Source organism: Halichoeres trimaculatus, unplaced genomic scaffold (genome assembly GCF_033239565.1).
Source record: "Halichoeres trimaculatus isolate MK-OKI-2021-1 unplaced genomic scaffold, fHalTri1.1 fHalTri1_scaffold_9, whole genome shotgun sequence".
Taxonomy (NCBI): Eukaryota; Metazoa; Chordata; class Actinopteri; order Labriformes; family Labridae; genus Halichoeres; species Halichoeres trimaculatus.
Window position 1 is genome coordinate 9,167,321 of NW_027437188.1, and position 17,970 is coordinate 9,185,290.

A 17,970-nucleotide genomic window follows, 5' to 3' on the forward strand; every position below is an offset into this window, starting at 1 on the left:
GAGGGACGGGCCCCCGGGCAGTGTGCGGCCCAACACACAGACACACAGGAACAGGAGTGACAGAATCTCCGCGGAGCAACATTTTTTATTATCGGCTACATTTTGGCCGATGTTGATTAATCGGTGAAAGACATAATCGGCCTGATTAATCGGTCGGGCTCTAGTTTTTAGCTACCTTTTTTGAGTGTTTGGTCTTTTTGAAATGTCAAATTATATCAACATTTTTAGTAGACCTGGGCTGTTAACAAATTTTGCTGGATTATTGTCCCACAATTTTTGATGATAAACAATATTATTGACATATTATTTTAAGAGCAAATTAACCGCTGATATAAAAAATTTATATCACAATACTGCAATAAACCCTTTCAAATGCAGAAAGTATTTATTTCTCATGAGTATTTTTACTCATGTAATTAGAATATCAATTACTTTCAAATATAAAAAATAACAAAAAAAATAAAATAAAATGGGCTCTCAGTCAAAAATTGCTCTTGTAAAAAAATACTATGTTAAACTGCAGAATTTCAAAAACAAACACGCAATGCACATGGCAAAATATTGAGGCAGGCACAATTATTGAGGTCATTTCATTTGTTGAATGATTAATTGTTTTATTGACTTTGTCCCAGGCCTACATTTCAGCATGACTTATGACATATTTATAATAAGAGATAAGGATAAACTAGATTAAATACATAACATAGTTAAAAGTTTTCTTCTGATATGACCATCTCTTTGGACAAAGCATACCTTTGCTGACCTGTTCTGTGTGAGGATGTGTACTCTTCCTGCTGCCTTTGTGAAACTTTGCCCAGTGAAATATAAACATGAGCTCTTCAGATCTACACAAAGTAAATCATTGTATCAGACCCTTTAGCTGCAGTGACAGGCCAGGTATCATTAAATTCTGCTTTTTATAAGCAGCCAAAAACAAAATCCTCAAGATACCTTTAAGATCAATTGAAAAAAGATTACTCAGCAATGACCTGCTGTGATCAAATAAAGCAGTGAAAGATGAAAGCCTCATCAAGTTATGAAACAAAAAGATCCCCCCAGCTTCCCACAGGAGCTCTGTTGTTACATTAAAAAAATATGATCCAACTTTCTCACATAACTCAAGAACCACATGACAGAAGAGTTCTGCTTTCACAGGAATGATTGTTCTATAAATAAACCAAAAGTACCACGCTATAAATCCATGTTCCTGAGGTTACTGCGGTGCTGTCAGGACATGTGAACCACATTCAACCTTTATTGAAACTGGAAATTTGTTTCCGCACAATGCTGACCAAATGACCAATACTCCCTGTGGAGTGTGTTTGAAAAAGATTAGGTGAAAGTCTGCTTTATTTATTGACTTTGAAAGCCAGACCTGAAACATTAAACACCAACTATATCAAGTTACAATAACAGCAGCAGACATGCCAGAACAAGAGATGTGTGTGGCCACCGCTGACAGATATTACGGATACTGTATCAAAAAAAGACAGTAATGCCTAAAAGTCTTTTGGCAGCGAGTTGTAGGCAAAAGCTCTGATCTAAACACAAGAGAAGAGTTTTCATGGATCATTTTCTGACCAGAACTCTTTCTGATAGATTTATTGTTCAGCTGGAGGTAATGTGTGCAGCCTTGGAGGTATAGTTCCTGACAGCACTGAACTCCTTTATGAAGCAGAGTTGGTGTAATTTACCCAAAGTTACAGACCAAATTCTGTTTTAAGCTCTCCTGTCTGCTTGAAATGAAACACTCCTGGACAGTTTCTCATTAAAACCACCTGGTGTTCTCTTAGAAGTCACTGAATGAGTCACTGCGACGTGCCATTTCAGGAGCTCCAACACTCCCATACTGCAACATAAGGTCCCGTCTCAGTGTGTTTGCATTTTCTATAACGTGGCAGCCCTACTAGTGGAATTTCCCCATCAGGAAACAAGCCGTTACTGTGAACTCAGTGACCCCGCCACCCTATCAGCCCCCTTGTTATCCACACTAATAGACTGGAGGACGTGTAATGGATCCTTCAGCTATCACGATGAGTGGAATAGTATCAGACTTTGCACGGTGCAGTTGGAAGTCCAGCGTGAAACCATGTCTGGAATTTTCTCTGGCTTAATGCATCTGAAACTGTGATATGTGTGCAGCCTATCTTCTAATCACATCAGTGTGTGTGAAGAGGATGATTTGTGTGGTCAGTGTGTGCGTGTGTATGCAGGCTTATGAAAGCATAACAGAGATGCAAGTCAGTGCTTCAGGAACCGCTATCTCGCGCTGCCAGTTTTCCACTCTCACTCCTCAGCTATGTCAAAACAGTAGACTTTATAAACTAATAAAGATAAACCTGGCTGCGTCTGTATGAAAAGCTCAGTTTATCAGTTTCTATTCATTCCACATATACAGAAAGATATCCCAGGACTGGTGTTGTGAGTGACGAGCTGTAGCTATTTTTTGATAACTTGTATCTGTTTACTTTTAAAATATCCTGACATTGTTATTATTTTAGTAGTTGAAAAGGGCTTATTACTCCAAACTTGACCCTATTTATCCGTCGACCACAAAAGATTTATGGTTCTGACCCAGTGGGCCAGTTCATGCTTGTGTCAGCACAGTAGCACCCAGGGGAAAAAGCACATCTCAAGCAGTAAACTTATATTATGGCTGATGACAGTCAGGTATGAGCTTTCTATCTTGGAAATACCTGACTGTTGTTTTCCATCCTGGAAATAAGAGATAAGAATATGGAACTGTGGGAAAAGTTTTTACTCCTGCACTGACTACAACAAACCACACTCTACTTCTAAGCAAGTTTCAAGAGCCTCCATTGGGAGCTACACCATCCAAACAACCAAGACCTGTTTTTAAATGGCTTTAAAGGATGTTGTTGAAGAAATGTGTCACACATCAGCTGATGAGTCTCTAGCTTTTTGAGGCTGATTAGAAAACACCAGTGAAAGTATCAAAACAGACATGTAAAGCCAAATTACTCTCTATAGTAAATGATGATTATTATTATGCAGTAATTATGCTGTTCAAACTAGAGGTTCCAGGAACTGATAGTTCTTTGATCTACTCTTTCAAGAATTTTAAGTTCCTGGGACTAGAGGTGCACCGATCCAACTTTTGTGGTTCCGATACTGATACTAATACCTGAGCTTTGGTATCAACTGATACCAATCTGATACCAGTGTTAAATGATAACCTGCATGCCCTACTGTGGGATAAGACTGATGTAATGTTTGGGTAAAAGGTAAAAAAAAATAGTATATGCAGTTACTGAAGTTGAACTATGAAATATTTCAATGTTTACCATTAAAACAATTCTTCAGATTTTACACAAGTTCTTTCCAAACTTTTATACCTTGTTGGCTGGTAATGCAGCAAAAAACAAAGCAAGTTCATCAGACGTAACATTTTAAATCAAGTAGCAAAGAGCACTGGGGTTAAAAAAAAAAAAAAGGCATAGAGCTGTTTGCCTGGATCGGCAACATGGACCTCTTCCCACTGATACTGATCCAGCTCGAGGGGCACAGATACACCAATAACTGACACCACCAATCGGTATCTGTGCACCCCTACCTGGGACCCCTAGTTTTTCTGTTTCCACTAAGGGCTGAGGTCCTGTCACGGTTTTTCAAATCAGGCTAGTGATGTATGGAAAAAAGAAAAAAAGGATTTGCACTGCACTTCCAGACCAATAGACCGCAGTAAAGCCGTGTTTCCACCAAGCAGTCTGGTTCGATTTGGTACGGTTTGGCACGGTTTGGTACAATTAAGTCTGATCCTATTAGCGTTTAAGCGGAATACCGAAAGCCGCAGCTGTTAAACAATAGCGTGACACCGTAGCAGTGCGACACAGTTTACCGCGCTAATAAATCCAATGGAGAAGAAAAACGCAACACAACAAGCAAAGAGCATAGATGAAGACATGCAGCATTTCGTCCTCTCTGTGATTGGCATGAAGCTCAAAGAACAATCAAGCTTTGTTTGAGGAAAGTCTGTGTGCCGCCAGGAGAAATGCAGCCACTCTCACAGGTTAAGTGAAGATTCTTTAGACCAATCAACAGTCTGCAGTGTTGTAGCTCCACCTTTTGAGAGCAGATCGGTTCAGTGTGGCACCCATACGAAAGTGTCCCAAAAGGTGGGATGGCTCGTCTCGGTTATTTGAGGATCTATCCTTGGATAAGTCTGTGGAAACGCCACAAAATGCACGCCGTACCGAGACGAACCGAGCCGGTCTGCTTGGTGGAAACACAGTTTCTGACACCACAGAAGGTGTGTACATGCTGGTATGGCCGTGTGCGGCACCCCACTTGGTCTGTTAGCATGGGTTATATTCAACCTTTGCTAGTTTTGGTTGCACTTTATTGCAGTGCAGAGACAACAACACAACACTGGGGCACTTTGCTGTTATCAGGCCCAAGGTAAAGCATTATTTAGGAGTTATTTAACTGAAGCACATCACAGTCTTGTGTGATGTTATTATGAATGGATAAATAGCAGGTGAAGTAAAACACTGTGGGGAGGAGTAGATTACAATTACCTATTAACTAAATTTGTGTGCTAGTTTCTTTGGTCGGTGAGCATATAGTTCCTCTGAAAGTCCCAAAATTCCTGCAGTTACAAAGGACCTTAATTAAGTTTATGAAACTTTCCCAACACCGCTCTACGGGTCGCGTCACATAAAATACAGGTCTAGTCAAAGTCTTGAATACTGTTTGGAGAAACCCAACATTAATCCACTACTGGCAAACACTTGGCAACATGGAACAGGAAAATAAAGTGCTTAGTCAGACAGAAACACTGAGCCCGTCCAGATTCTGGGGATCAGTCATCTTCTGCAACCTAGAAAGAGCGTTAGAGTGGAAAAACTGAAAACTATGATCAATAAAGTAGCAACTCTGTGTGTGTTGGAACTATTTTCTTCGTGATTGTGACACATTTTTACAGATAATTTTCTGTTTGACTGAAATAAAAAACATATTAATTAATTGGACAGTGCATCAGAAAACAGTAAAACTAAATCAAAAAGAAGACCTTAACCACTTAATTGTTTGCTTTTATCTTGTTTTGTCAGACCTGTGGTACAAAGCTTTGCCAATTAAGACAAAGAGCTTCACAACACATCATATTTTCAGTTGAAGGTGTGATACGTACACCTTTTAAACACCTTTCTTGTAATATGAGCCTCACAGAGTGGTGATATTGGGTCACAGTCCTCCAGCCTCTGTGCTGGCATCAGAGGCCATCTGAGAGGCATTTAAGAGGTGATAGAGGATCACTGTGAACCGGTCAAGCAGGCAGGCAGAAGGGAGCTCTGTGAGTGTGTTTGAGTGTGTGTGTGAAACTCCTGCTGTGTGTTTACCTCTCACGCTCCAGAAGCACTAAACACAATGTGAAATCAGGGTGTGAGTGAGGGTGTGTCCAACAGACAATCCCCTGTTTTATGTCTAAGGTGTGAAGAGCTGTGATTCAGAATTCCAGGATCTGTGGAATTGTCTAGAAAGCGTCGTGTGTGTGTGTGTGTGAACGAGACTCATGTGTTATCATTTGTTATGCTTTGCTGGCCATTTTGTGCTTGAAGGTTGAAGAACTGCTCACTAATGCTTCCTCACTCATCACACCGTGCCACGAAAAGATTTCTGTCTTTCCTCAAACACTTGGGAGACATCACCATGGAAGCAGGTAAACCTTTCATGTATCTGGTGTTTGGATTACAGCAGGATGTGTGTGAGTGTCAGAGAACACAAGAAAGAACGCAGGAGATTTCTGGCGTCTTCTGCCAACACGTGGTTGCCAACAGATTCTTTTCCTGAGTAAACGGAGACACGGAGACGGCAAAGTGCTGCTCATCTTCAGCTCAGAGCAGGAAGTCATTTGGACAAATGGATCTATTATTGAACGGCCGTCTACCTTGACTGACTAGACTCTTCGATCTGCTCTTAGTAAAGTCTTCTATCTGCTTTATGGAAGGAAAAAGGTTGTAATGTTTTTAATCATAGTGCAGCCTTTATCTTTTATAGCCCTAACATATGTTTTACTTTGTGTTATAATGGTAACACACCTCCTTGGTCCCACCCTTACTAAGTATCTTTTCGAACAGTTGTTCTTTAACGTTGGTTTGCAGATATTTTCCTGTTGTTCTTTTCTCAGTTTGTTTTGTCACAGTAATCAATTATATTTTTCTGAAAGCTTAAAATTAGGGATGGGTACCTTTCACATTTGACACGATACAGTACCAACACCTGGTACCAGTACTCAACGGTACCAATTTTCTGTACTTTTTTGTGTTTATGTGTTAAAAAAAAGACTAAATTTGTTTAATAATATATAAATATGTTTTTCAACTTAACATATTTATTCTTCAGTATGTAATCTTGCAATGCTGTGTTTATGTCCAGCCTACCTAAACATGGTACCTTTCGATTCTATGCGAATCGGTACTCGGTACTTTTGACAGAATTTGGTCAGTACAAAGTGCCTAATTCAGTACCATCCTTACTTAAAATGCATTTTACACAGAAGTTCTTGGACCTTTTAATATCGGAACCAGAATAGCCTTTATTCACCAAGTATTTTCAAGAATACAAGAAATTTTGCCGCGGCTCAAACAGCAAAAATAGACCTTGAGTATTAAGGAAAAAAATAAATAAAAATGAATACATAGGTAAATAAATAATAATAAATAAAAAATAATAAAGAATTTGTACAGAGGAGGACAAAAATATAGACTGATTTAAGTTAAAATAGTGCACTAAATAAGATGCCAAAGAAATGTGCAATTTACAGAAGAAAGTAACTTATGAGTATCTAGTAGTTTAGTAGTTTATAGTTTATTAGTTCCTGATCAAACATTACCTGGAACTACATGGTTCCTGTGGCCCATTAGTGTTTCTGTCTAAAGAGAAAAAAATTATGTTATTGCATCACATCACCAGACCAGTGGAGGGCAGTAAGACAGTGATGTTAAACATTAAGCAAAAATTGACAGATAACATGGAATATATTCAGCCTGTGCTGCTTTTGAGTGTGTGCTTGCACTGCCGTTGGATTTGTTGACACTTAACGGGAGATAAGCATGAGTGGCAAAGCCATCAACAGTCATTGCCGTTTCAAAAGATCCCAAACAACATTGACCACCACTTTACCCTCTAAAGCAGGAACATGTCTGAAACCAACCTGTGTCTTGAATTAAAAAATGAGCCTGTAGTGGAGGAGTTTCAGAAAATTAAAAAAGTGCATAGATCTGAGGAAAAGTCCCTCATTCCATTGATAAGTTCTTCTGGTTGAAAAGCGCTTTTTGAGGCGCTGTCTTGTAATGGAGGGCCTTTCAAAGTTGGAGACAGTTTGAAGTCCATTGTCTCCAAATGGTTTTTGGCTGATGGCGCATGTCCCACAATTTCTGCACTTCTTTAAATGAACGAACCAACAAACGGAATAATGTTTTTCTACTTTGGTACTATAAACAGTTTCCTTAAATGACCGTACAATCCACAGACAACACTTGAGTGAAGTTTTGCCCACTCTTTTGGATCTCTATCAGAGTTCATTCAGCTTCTTTTTGCAGTCATATCACTGACACAAAACTACATCAAACAAGGTATTCCTGTAGCAGCGTTCAGCTCAGGCAGCTGTTATTGAATCTGTTATGAATGTGGTGAGTGTGCAGTTTTCATACAGTGGAAGCTCCAACACGCTTAACGCCTGAGTTAATGTATGCAGGACTCAGCATGAAACTCTCTTTAGATGGAAGCAGCAGAGAGGAATGCTGTTGTGCATTAGCTTAAAGGGGAGGTAAGAAGTCAAAGGAGGGCTTTCTGGTCTCCCATGGGAGAAAGATGAGAGGCAGGGAAGATGGGATGTATAGGTAGACAGCGGGGGATGTGTCATAAAGGAAGTGAGGAAGAAAGACCGTTTGGGTGGGGCAGCTTGTCATAACAAAGCTGATCGTTCACACACGTCTGATTAACAAAAAGCAACTGCTCAACTCTTTCTCAGAGCCTGAGAGTCCTCAAAATCTGACCTGTAGAAATAATTCTATCTTCAGTATTTAGTTTCAATACTAACTCCTGGTCTACTATGTGGGTTCCTTGGGTATTACAGCTGCACAGTATACATTATAAAAGAGTGCATAATAACAGTCATTAAAAAAGTGTATTTTAGGGGATTTGGAGCTAAAAGTCTGCATCCAAACTGTTTTAATTAGCTCCAATTTTTCTGTTCCAGTCATAAGGGAACCTCTTTAATTCTCTCCTGTTTTGTGCTCAGGTTCATCGACCCTAAATGAATCATACTCTGTCAAGTGTTTGTTCAGTTTCTGAACATCCTCTGTGGGGATCACATTAATAAACTGCTCTGATTGGCCTTATGAGGGGGAGACCAGTGTTGGCGTGGAAAGTGTTGCTGTTCTCGGCCCCCACAGTCCCAGCCTGTGCCTGTTAGTAGGAAAACACTGTTCACCATTACCAACAACAAACTCAAGACACTTTTACAATCAGATGATTATTAATTTAGTAGATAATATGAACACAAACATCTCACACTGGGCTATTTTTGTGCTTCTGAGAGCTGATGGTCTTAACCCTTTTTCTTACTCATAGTGAGTTCACTGGTCGAGCTGGTGACCGTTTGGTAGTTGTAGATGAAGTTTTGTGAGTGCAGGAGAGCAAGTGTTGCATCTTCACAGAGAAGGCGCTGAGGCGCTGGGAGATGTTTCTTGTGGTGTTTCTCCAGCTCTCTGTCCGCTATACGAAATGTGCTCGTCTGTGTGTGTAAATGCACACATATGTTTGTGTGTTTGTGTGTTTATGAACACGTTGGGGCAGAACTTTGCCGTGCGCAAAACAGCGCGAGAGGAAATGTGAACCGGACAATGTACAAACCACATTCTATCTTGTAAATTAGAAAAATGTCATAAGGCTATTTATTCTGTTAAAAAGAAGCTATGGACCTGATTTATGAGAGAGGAAACTCTAAATTACTTCTGCTGTGATCTGGTGCTTTATTTGCTGCCCCCACCATTTAATGGTAGGGGAAACACTCTGTAAGAGTAAGGATGAGGTCAAGCTGAAAAAACCTTGGTAAGCCAATACAGATGAGTTCTGATCCTGGTCTTACACATTGTCTGTACACATTCAGGATAAAAAATAGTAATAATAATTAGAGGTGTCCCAGTCCGATATTGATATCGGATATCGGTCCGATATCAGCAAAAAATATATCAGTATCGTATCGGAATGCATCTAAAATCTCCGATATAAGCAGTCCATTCCAGACCCCGCTCCTGCTGTTTTTATTTGATTTATTTAGGTTATTTTCTGGGTCTTCTAATTTATTCTTTATTTTATTCAATTACTAGTATATTCTTATGTTTAATGTTAAAATTTCTGTTACCCATGGTTAATGATAAATGGGTCAGTTTTTCCTCATACCTACTGTTGCTGATTCTTGTTCTTTGTTTGAATAATATCCCTTAATCAAGCCTTTTCTAACATGACAGACATACTACAAAATAAGTAAAAAAAAGTATGCATGTTTAATGCTGATATCGTATTGGCTTAATATCGGTATCGGCCAATACTCAATGCTGCAGTATCGGTATCGTATCGGAAGTGAAAATGTAATATCGGGACATCCCTAATAATAATAGAAAAAATATTTCGATTTTAATTTTCAAGAGCGATGTTACAAAGTGCTGTACAAAATAAAACAAACAGTAAAAGATATAAAAGATAAGAAATTAAAGAGAAATGTGAGGAACAAAAGAAGATACTTAATAAAAAGGCTAAAAAAACCACCACTAAATGAAGGAAAGGAAAACATAAAAAATAAAAATGTAATGAATATATAAAAAAATAATAATAAGAAACATTAAAATGGATGAAAATGACAAAAGATAAGATTTTAAGATCCTACCCATGTACTGTAGGTTAAAGCATCATGATGATTGTTTTTAAGAACGCTAAACACTCAGAGAGACAAAAGCGAGGAGCAGATCCATTATGGAAAACACTTTCTAATGCAGAGGTGTATCTGCTTTAATTTAAAAAGCTGTGGTCTGTGTGACCAGATTCTGCATAAAAATGTGGAATGTAAATTAACAGGCAAATTTTCAACCTGAATCCGCTACAAGCAAAAGAGAGTGAGCAGTGCGGGTCAAATCTTATGGAGAGAAGCAAAGAGAGAAAAAGCAACTGGAAAAATCACCAAGGGGGTAGTAGATAATAGAGAAAGTGATCAAATATTGGGACCCATTAGATTGATTTTAGTTGCTCTGGTATTTTTAAAGCTAAAAGTAAAGTTTTTTTGTAATATTCTGAAAGGGGTAAGTTGAAAGTATTTAAAAACTGTGCATTTGTTTACCTGCTGCAGTTAACCTACTTTGAAGCTGAACTTTGAAGTATGAATCTAAATTTTCAGGTCTGCAAACTCCCATGCTAGGTTTGGGACTTGTATCTACAGGTTTTATTTGAATACAACCAAAGACAGACTTCCAGGATACTGCTTCTAACTTAAATCTTCCTGGCAAAGTGGAAAGGAGCTGTTTTTCTACAAATATGGGCGAAGTGTGTGTTTGCAGTTATTTCCACCGTCTGTGAGAGTGGGTGGTTTTGTGCTGCTTGGGAAAGACTTTGAGCGCGCTCCACACTGAGCCCTCCCCTTTTCTCTCTATCTGTCTTTCCCTTTCTTTCCTCCTCCCTCCAGCAGCTGTTTTCCTGCCTTAGCAGGGAACTGGAGCCAGGCTGTTTCCCCTCCATTTCTTGCGTCACAAGCAGGAACTCACCGACTTACCGACACACACACACATAAACACACACACACTTTTTTTCTGTCTCTGCCCTGTCCCACACTCATCTGGCTGTTGACTGCGTACTGACCTCCTTTTGGACTACAGACTGAGGAGCAAATATCCCAACTCTTCCACTTGGCTGCTGTGATAGTGTGCTCACATTGCTGTGTGAGAGCCGCCTGGCTGTTGGGAGAAATGCTTTCATGGTAAGATGTTTATTCCTGCCGTAGAGACCTCTTCTGTGTCGTGACCTCTTGTTTGTGCTTCTTCCAGTGCGGGACATTTTCTTAGCTTTCCCGTCTCTCTGTTGGCAAGACTGTTGCTGAGCTTCTGCTTGGCTGACACTTTCCAAAAGTCTTTATTATTCTAAAAAGCTTTGTGCAGTTCTCTGAAACATTTTTATGAATCAAACCTGAGTCTCCAAATAAAACCCTGTTGGTTGTAAAAGTTTAGCTCATGTTGGACCTGCTCTTGTTTCTGTGTGTTATGCTTGTCAATAGTGTAAAAGTCCAAAGTCTAAGCCCTGTCTAGTCATTTTATCCTACTGGTTTGATTCTTCATAAAGAGGAAAACTGACTTCAGTAGCTGCTCTGCCCTGACACTGTATCTCCTCCAATATGGCTAAAGCTGCTAGCATGACACCCTCAGTGTTGCATTTCACACACGTGAGTGACCGAGAGGCGGGACAGTGACACATGATCAACAACTTTGTGGGTTGTGTTACTCCATGCTGACACACCAGGCAGGCCTAATCCCAGCTTGTAATTACTCTTGGCATGGCCGGTCATCATCTGATGGAGCTGGTGGGTAAACATGGGTCAGAGGAGAACAAACAATACTTTGATTGTGAAGCAAATTTTAAGCCAACTTTTAAAATGTTGCAATGATGGAAATGCAAATTAGAAGTGATTCCAGAGAGTTGTTTTGAGTGGGAAAGCTGTGGCTTATTTTTCTGCTGAAGTTGGTGACAAAAGCTGGAGCCCAGACTGTGGTTTTTCTAAGGTATTAGGGAGGAAAATTCCAGCAGTTTTGATGCAGTTTTTGAGCTTTTCTGGAAATAAACCTCAGCTACAAGAATTTTACACCAATTTCTGCAGTTGTTATAACAGTAGATAGTGCTTTAGTTAACTTTGTCTAAGACGGTCTTTAACTATAATATGACTCAAACAAGTGTTGCAGTATGTTTTTTTTTTCTTTTTAAATAATTTAGACCAGATTCAACTTATACACATATATACCTTTAAGACTGGGTGTGACATGTAGGTCTTCTCAGACAGTGTCATCATTTTCAAGACACATGACTAATGATATGCACAGAAATACACGTGAAAGGAGTGAAAAGTTTGTGTTCATTTTTATTTCTTTCTAACAGCTAACCTGGACAACACTGTCTGAAATGACCTGCGCATCACATCTAGTCTTAAAGGGGTAAATGCCCATATATGGCATCTGGTCTAAATGGATTGCTCAATGGATAACAAATAAAATGCTCCTATTGATTGATACCAGTAAGATCAGCAACATATTTAATTACTTTTTTTTTTTTTTTTTTTACATTTTTCAAATGTTTAGTTTATGCACATCTGAGTTCAGGAAATGCTAACATTTAGTGATTTAAGCATCAAAGCTACATCAATACTCACCACTTTTGACTGAATCGCTATTTTTTGCACAAAGTCAAAGTGAAACTCTTGTGACTCCTTAATTTTCAGGTTTTTTTTTTTTTTTTTTTTTTTTAAACAGCAAACTGGAGCACTCCTATGCATGCTGTAACATCTTTCATGTGTCAGCCTTCATCCAGCTATTCAGGTGTCAAACTCAGCAAGTACACTTCACCAACGTCATAAGTCTGTAGGTGTGAAGTATCTTTAAGCTAACTCTGGTACAATACAAGAATAACATTTATGTTTAAATTTGTACATAGTAGTAGGATTTTTTATTCAGTCAACAAACATTTTTACAATATTTGAAATAGAATTTGTATAGATTATAAAAGAAGTAGACATGCACCAATCGATCAGTGCCGATTTCCTTAATTCTTGGGAATCAGAGATCGGCCCATCCTTACATATGAAACTGACCATATATTCCTCCAGGAAGGTCTGACAGCCAGCCATTGTTGCTTTTTGCTCTGAGATCTAAAACTCAGGATGCTTTATTGGTTGTTTAAGTTAAAACAAAAATATTTTATTGTTTTACAAATATTGTTCAATGATTTTCAATAAAATAAGATTGGAACATTGAGGGTATATGCTGTCAGTTATAAAAAATAACTGACAGCAAATTGCTATTGGCAGGTCTGGCTTTTTAAAGATCTGTGATCTGCCAGAAAACTGTAATCGGTGCACCTCTAGAAATAAAATACTCTTTTTTGATCCTCACTACGGAGAAATTTTGTTGTTACAGCAACCTAATGTGAAAGAAAAAACAAAATACTTTTTTACATTCATATTTCAAAATGTAATAATAATGTAATAAATAGAGACAAAATTAAAAACAATGTACACAATGTTCAAGTTTACAGGGCAATTCAAATGCATTCTATACATTAATAAATAAATAATTCATCAGTCAGAGGTAAAAACTATGTTATCGACATGTTGCTCTTACTGTGTATATGTGTAGAGATGACATAAACAGCAGGTAGAGACATGTCTGCAAGGTAGACAAGGTTTACATTAGGATATAGTTTGGAGTACACCATTAGCTGGCTATTTCAGGAAAAGTTGTGTTATTAAGGTCTGTAAATTCAATATTTTTGACATGCATTGCTTTACCTTTGTTCATCTTTATACACAATCACAACTTTCATTGTAATATCTAACCCGAAAGTGTGACAACATGTTTGGACATGCACCAATTGATTGGCTGGCCGAACGATCAGTGCCAATTTCCTTAATTTTGGGGGATCAGTGATCGGCCTATTCTACATATGAAACTTATCTTGTATACCTTCAGGAAGGTCTGATAGTCAGGATAGCTTACAACATAAAGATTTTATCGTTTCACAGGTGTTATTTAATGATTTTCAATAAAATACGATTGGAACATTAAATGTATATGCTGTCAGTTAAAAAAAATAAAAATCTGTGTCGGCAGGTAAGGTTTTTTTAAAGTTCGGTGATCGGCCAGAAAATTGTGACCGGTGCACCCCCAAACATGTTACATTTTGGGTATCAGAGGAAGTGTATGAAAAATTCAAGTTGGCAATAAACCTTTTTTGCATGTTAGAGGATTTTTTTTCACCTTTTGATTTGTGGCATTAGTAAGCAGCTAAGTGAAAATAGTCTTTAGGTCTGAGAGGTTGTAGTTTGGATAAGTTGTAATTGAATAGTTCACAAACCATAATCTTATCTTAAACAGTTATTCAGACAGCAGCACAGTCATCCACAAACCAGTAGGAAACTTTGTGTGGATTAGACAGTTCCTTGTTGGAGTGTTTTGTCTGCAAATACAACACTTGTGCAAAATATCACATGTACTGAAACATGTCTGATATGGAATTTTGTTTCTCTGTTCTTCTTTCAGAAGCTCGATCATTGTGATCTTTTTGTCAGCTTCTGTCATCAAACGTGTGTCATTTTTGGCTCAAAGTTGAGATTGATGGGAAAAGATTTTCATCATGTTTATTTCACCATTATTTGAAACAAAATCTAAAATCTCTTGAGTTAGACTCTACCCGAATAAATAATGCAGACACAGACTGACTCTTTGTGTCCTCACTGAGCCTTACATCTTCTGTTACAAGTTTAGCTTAAACACACTTTAAAGTGAAATGTCAGGGCGGTGAAATCCTGAGAAAAGACCTCGTAGTCTTTCTTTATTTATAGACCTGGTATGACTGAAATAAGTGTTTAAGAATTTCTCTAACTCTAAAGAAGGATTAAACTCTTAATGTCATGACATGAGTTCAAGTTTTCAGTACAGCTGCTGAAATGAAGCAGCTGTAGTTTCTGTGTCACTTTGCATCAGCCGCTCCTCTCTGTTCGACAGGATCAAAGAGGCCATGTGTTGAAATCTGGGAGGGCGCCAGCTGTGAAATGTTTTGTGTATCTTTATGTCAAAATCCAGCTAGTATAAATATTGCATGCCTTGTATTTTACTTCAGGCTGCTGCAACTGTCCTTAGCTCCACTTTGCCTTCTTTGCATCAGCTGCAGACTCGTGTTTTACTCTCCTCACAACCTGTTGACAGCAAACATCTACAACCCTCCTGCAGATTTCTACACTTGAGGATTTGGCCACCTGTGGTTGTGATTTTCCTTTTTCACTAAATCATTGGCAGAAAAAAAACAAAAAGCCTTCCCTACCATTTTTTTTTCTTAGGGGAGTGGGTGGGAAATAAACTGCTCATAAAGGAAATTGGAGCTGAAATGTGGAAACCTAATCAAAACAGCGAGCGGGTTTGTAACGGTCGCTTCTCGTATCAACGTTCGCATTAGTTTCATATCATCTGTCCATTTCCTCATCCCTGTAATGGATACTCACCTCGCCTTTCAGTTTATCATGAAGTGAAGATAGATGACATATGTACACACTCCTGCATATCCCATCATCCCCCCTGGCTGATATTCCAAAGCGGGTGCGCTGGAAAAAAAAAAGTGTGTGTGTGGGTGATACTTCAAAGTCTCCACGTTACCAGTCTGCATTTGTTTGCCCTTAAGTAGTGCGCATGTGTGTGTTGTGTTTGTGTATACGTCTGTGCTTGTTTTTGAATGTGGGTTTCTTGCCAAGACTGGCTGAGCATGTTTGATATGCTAACAATGGTTGTCACGCTACCAGCAGCCCTCTTCATGTCACTGTTTTCCTTTCCTGAAAAGTTTGTTCAGAGAGGACTTTGGTCAAACTGCATCTTAAACAATTCAAGCTCCTTCCTGCGTCTGATTTTACAACTGAAGCTTTTAAATAACTTTCTATTCAGTTTTGTAGTAAATAAACAAGCCTACTTTCATGATTTGGAGTTAAAGTCTGTGCGGAATATTTGTCGGGCGTCGATTGCAGTGACACCTTTGACTCTCTTGCATCCAGACTTACATCACTGTATTTTTCCTTAATATTGCGATAACTGTATTAAATCACGGTTTTCCAACACGTAAAAAAGTCTTTTCAAAACATGATTCTGACTCTGTTCTGTGTTATAACACTACACATCCTACCTAGCAGGTGGAAAATGTCTAATACTGGGTTAGAAAAAGACTTTTGCCCGCAATATGCGTTTGGAGGAAAGCTTGTCCCATTTCAAGCTTGAAGTGAACTATACTGGTGAGCAAACTGGGTCTGAGGAATAAAGAATACTTACAGAAAGAAATAACTTTTTGCATTTTATTGTAAAAGGGTGAGCAATTGACTAATTATATTTTGGATGCCAATAACTTTGTTAAAATTAACGTTATTAGTTTTTCGTTCCATGAGTTTTCCTAAATTGATGTTCTGTTTTCTGAAGCCTGTAAGGTTGTCTAATTAAGCACTAGGGATGAGAATTGATAAGATTTTATCAATACCAATGCTGTTAATGATCCTGCTAATCCATCCAATTCTTGAACGATTCCCTTATCGATTCCTGCAAATTTTGCATGTGGGCAAATGGTCTGATTTTCAGTGGCAACAATGCCAAACATACATCCCAGTATAGATAACTGCTTCTGCAAGTTGCTGGTATGTCCACTCACTTAAGGTTGTGCAGTAGGTGTAATTAAAATTAAACCACAATTCTGATGCTTCTGAACCCTGTAAATTGAATGGAATTGATAATAATAATAATAATAATAATAATAATAATAATAATAATAATAATAATAATAATAATAATAATAATAATAATAATAATAATAATAATAATAATAATAATAATAATAATAATAATAATAATAATAATAATAATAATAATAATAATAATAACAACAACAGGGCTTGAAGACCGCCGGCATAGTGCCGGAAATCCGGCGTACACAAACCTGCCAGATTGTGAAATCCTGCAGGTCGGTCTGGCTGCCCTCCGTTGATTTCACTCGATCGAGTTCCGACTGAACCAGTCAGGAATGAGAGGCGGGAGCTGCAGAGAGCAGCTCCCGCCTCTCTTTCACAAACAAGCAGCAGCGGCCCAAATCCGCTACGTCATACCGTGGCTTGATGCGTATTGGTCTATGATGAGTGTGACTGGCAGAACGATCGTCCAATATGGCACTGTCCGTCTAATTTGTCAGATAAATGTGCTTCGTGAAGAGAGTAATTAATGACGGAGGCGGAGAGCAGAAGCAGCGTAGCAACCCCTTATAATGAAGCAGTGATATTGAGAGATGTTTTTGGACAACAAAGAAGCTTGGCTTCAGAGAGCAAGTTTATCACGTAATCGGGATACCCGCTCGAAAACTGCGCCGCCAGCGAGTCTGTAATCACGCAATCGGGCGCGTATGGATGTATTTTTCATCCATGCGAATTTCAGTAAAACAGTCACTCCTACCAGCGACTTCGGCGGGTTGAATTATTTAATTGTAGTTTTCTGAAACGGCATCTGAAATACTAAACCCATTGCAGTATGAGACTACGACACCACAACTCCCACGAGCACTGCCTGCACACAGTGTTTGCTCATTGGTCCCTTCGCAAAGTCTTTTACTGAGAGGCGCCCCAGACGCGCTGGTCTTCAGCCTTCGTCTCGGACACTGTGACAGCTCCCGGTGTTTAGCGCCTGATAACGTGTTTTAAAACTTCACTCGCGTCTTGTTTGCTCTCTATGGTAAACGGATTCCGGGATTTAAGTAACAATCTAGCGCCAAATATTCCGTAACTTGTTAAAAGTGAGGACATTTATCAGATGGAGCTCATTTAAGCTCACAGTGCACCGTTCTTACCAGCAACACTCACCTAGAGCAGGGGAGGAGGAGAAGACAGGAGGACACGTAGAGAAGTGAAACTGATCATAGATATGAGAAGCCGTAGGAACAGTATTTAAACCTCCTAATAAACAAATATTTTAAAAGTTATATGTAAAAAGTTTACTCTGGAAATACTGTAAACAAACCAAATCATTCTAAATAAATGAAATTTATGGTCCAGTGTGACTTATGTAGGCCTACGTTATTTTCGTCTTCATGACGCATTTTTTTGACTGATACGACCTCAAAAAATGTATGATAGTAATACGAAGTGACTTGTAGTCCAGAAAGTATGGTACTAGTTTATTAGTG

At 38.7% G+C, this 17,970-nt stretch overlaps 1 protein-coding gene across 2 annotated transcripts in view; it reads left to right on the top strand.

Moving 5' to 3' along the window:
- Positions 1-17,970, top strand: part of LOC141798438 (SPRY domain-containing SOCS box protein 4-like) — an 82,765-nt gene that overhangs the window by 30,143 nt on the left and 34,652 nt on the right. The window contains exon 1 of one of the 2 annotated variants that reach the window (XM_074680390.1): positions 10,839-10,990. The exons of the other annotated variant lie outside the window; for it this stretch is intronic. The gene's annotated coding sequence lies outside the window, so the exon portion shown is untranslated. Of the gene's footprint in view, positions 1-10,838; positions 10,991-17,970 lie in introns of those variants that run through there. 2 annotated transcript variants of the gene reach the window in all.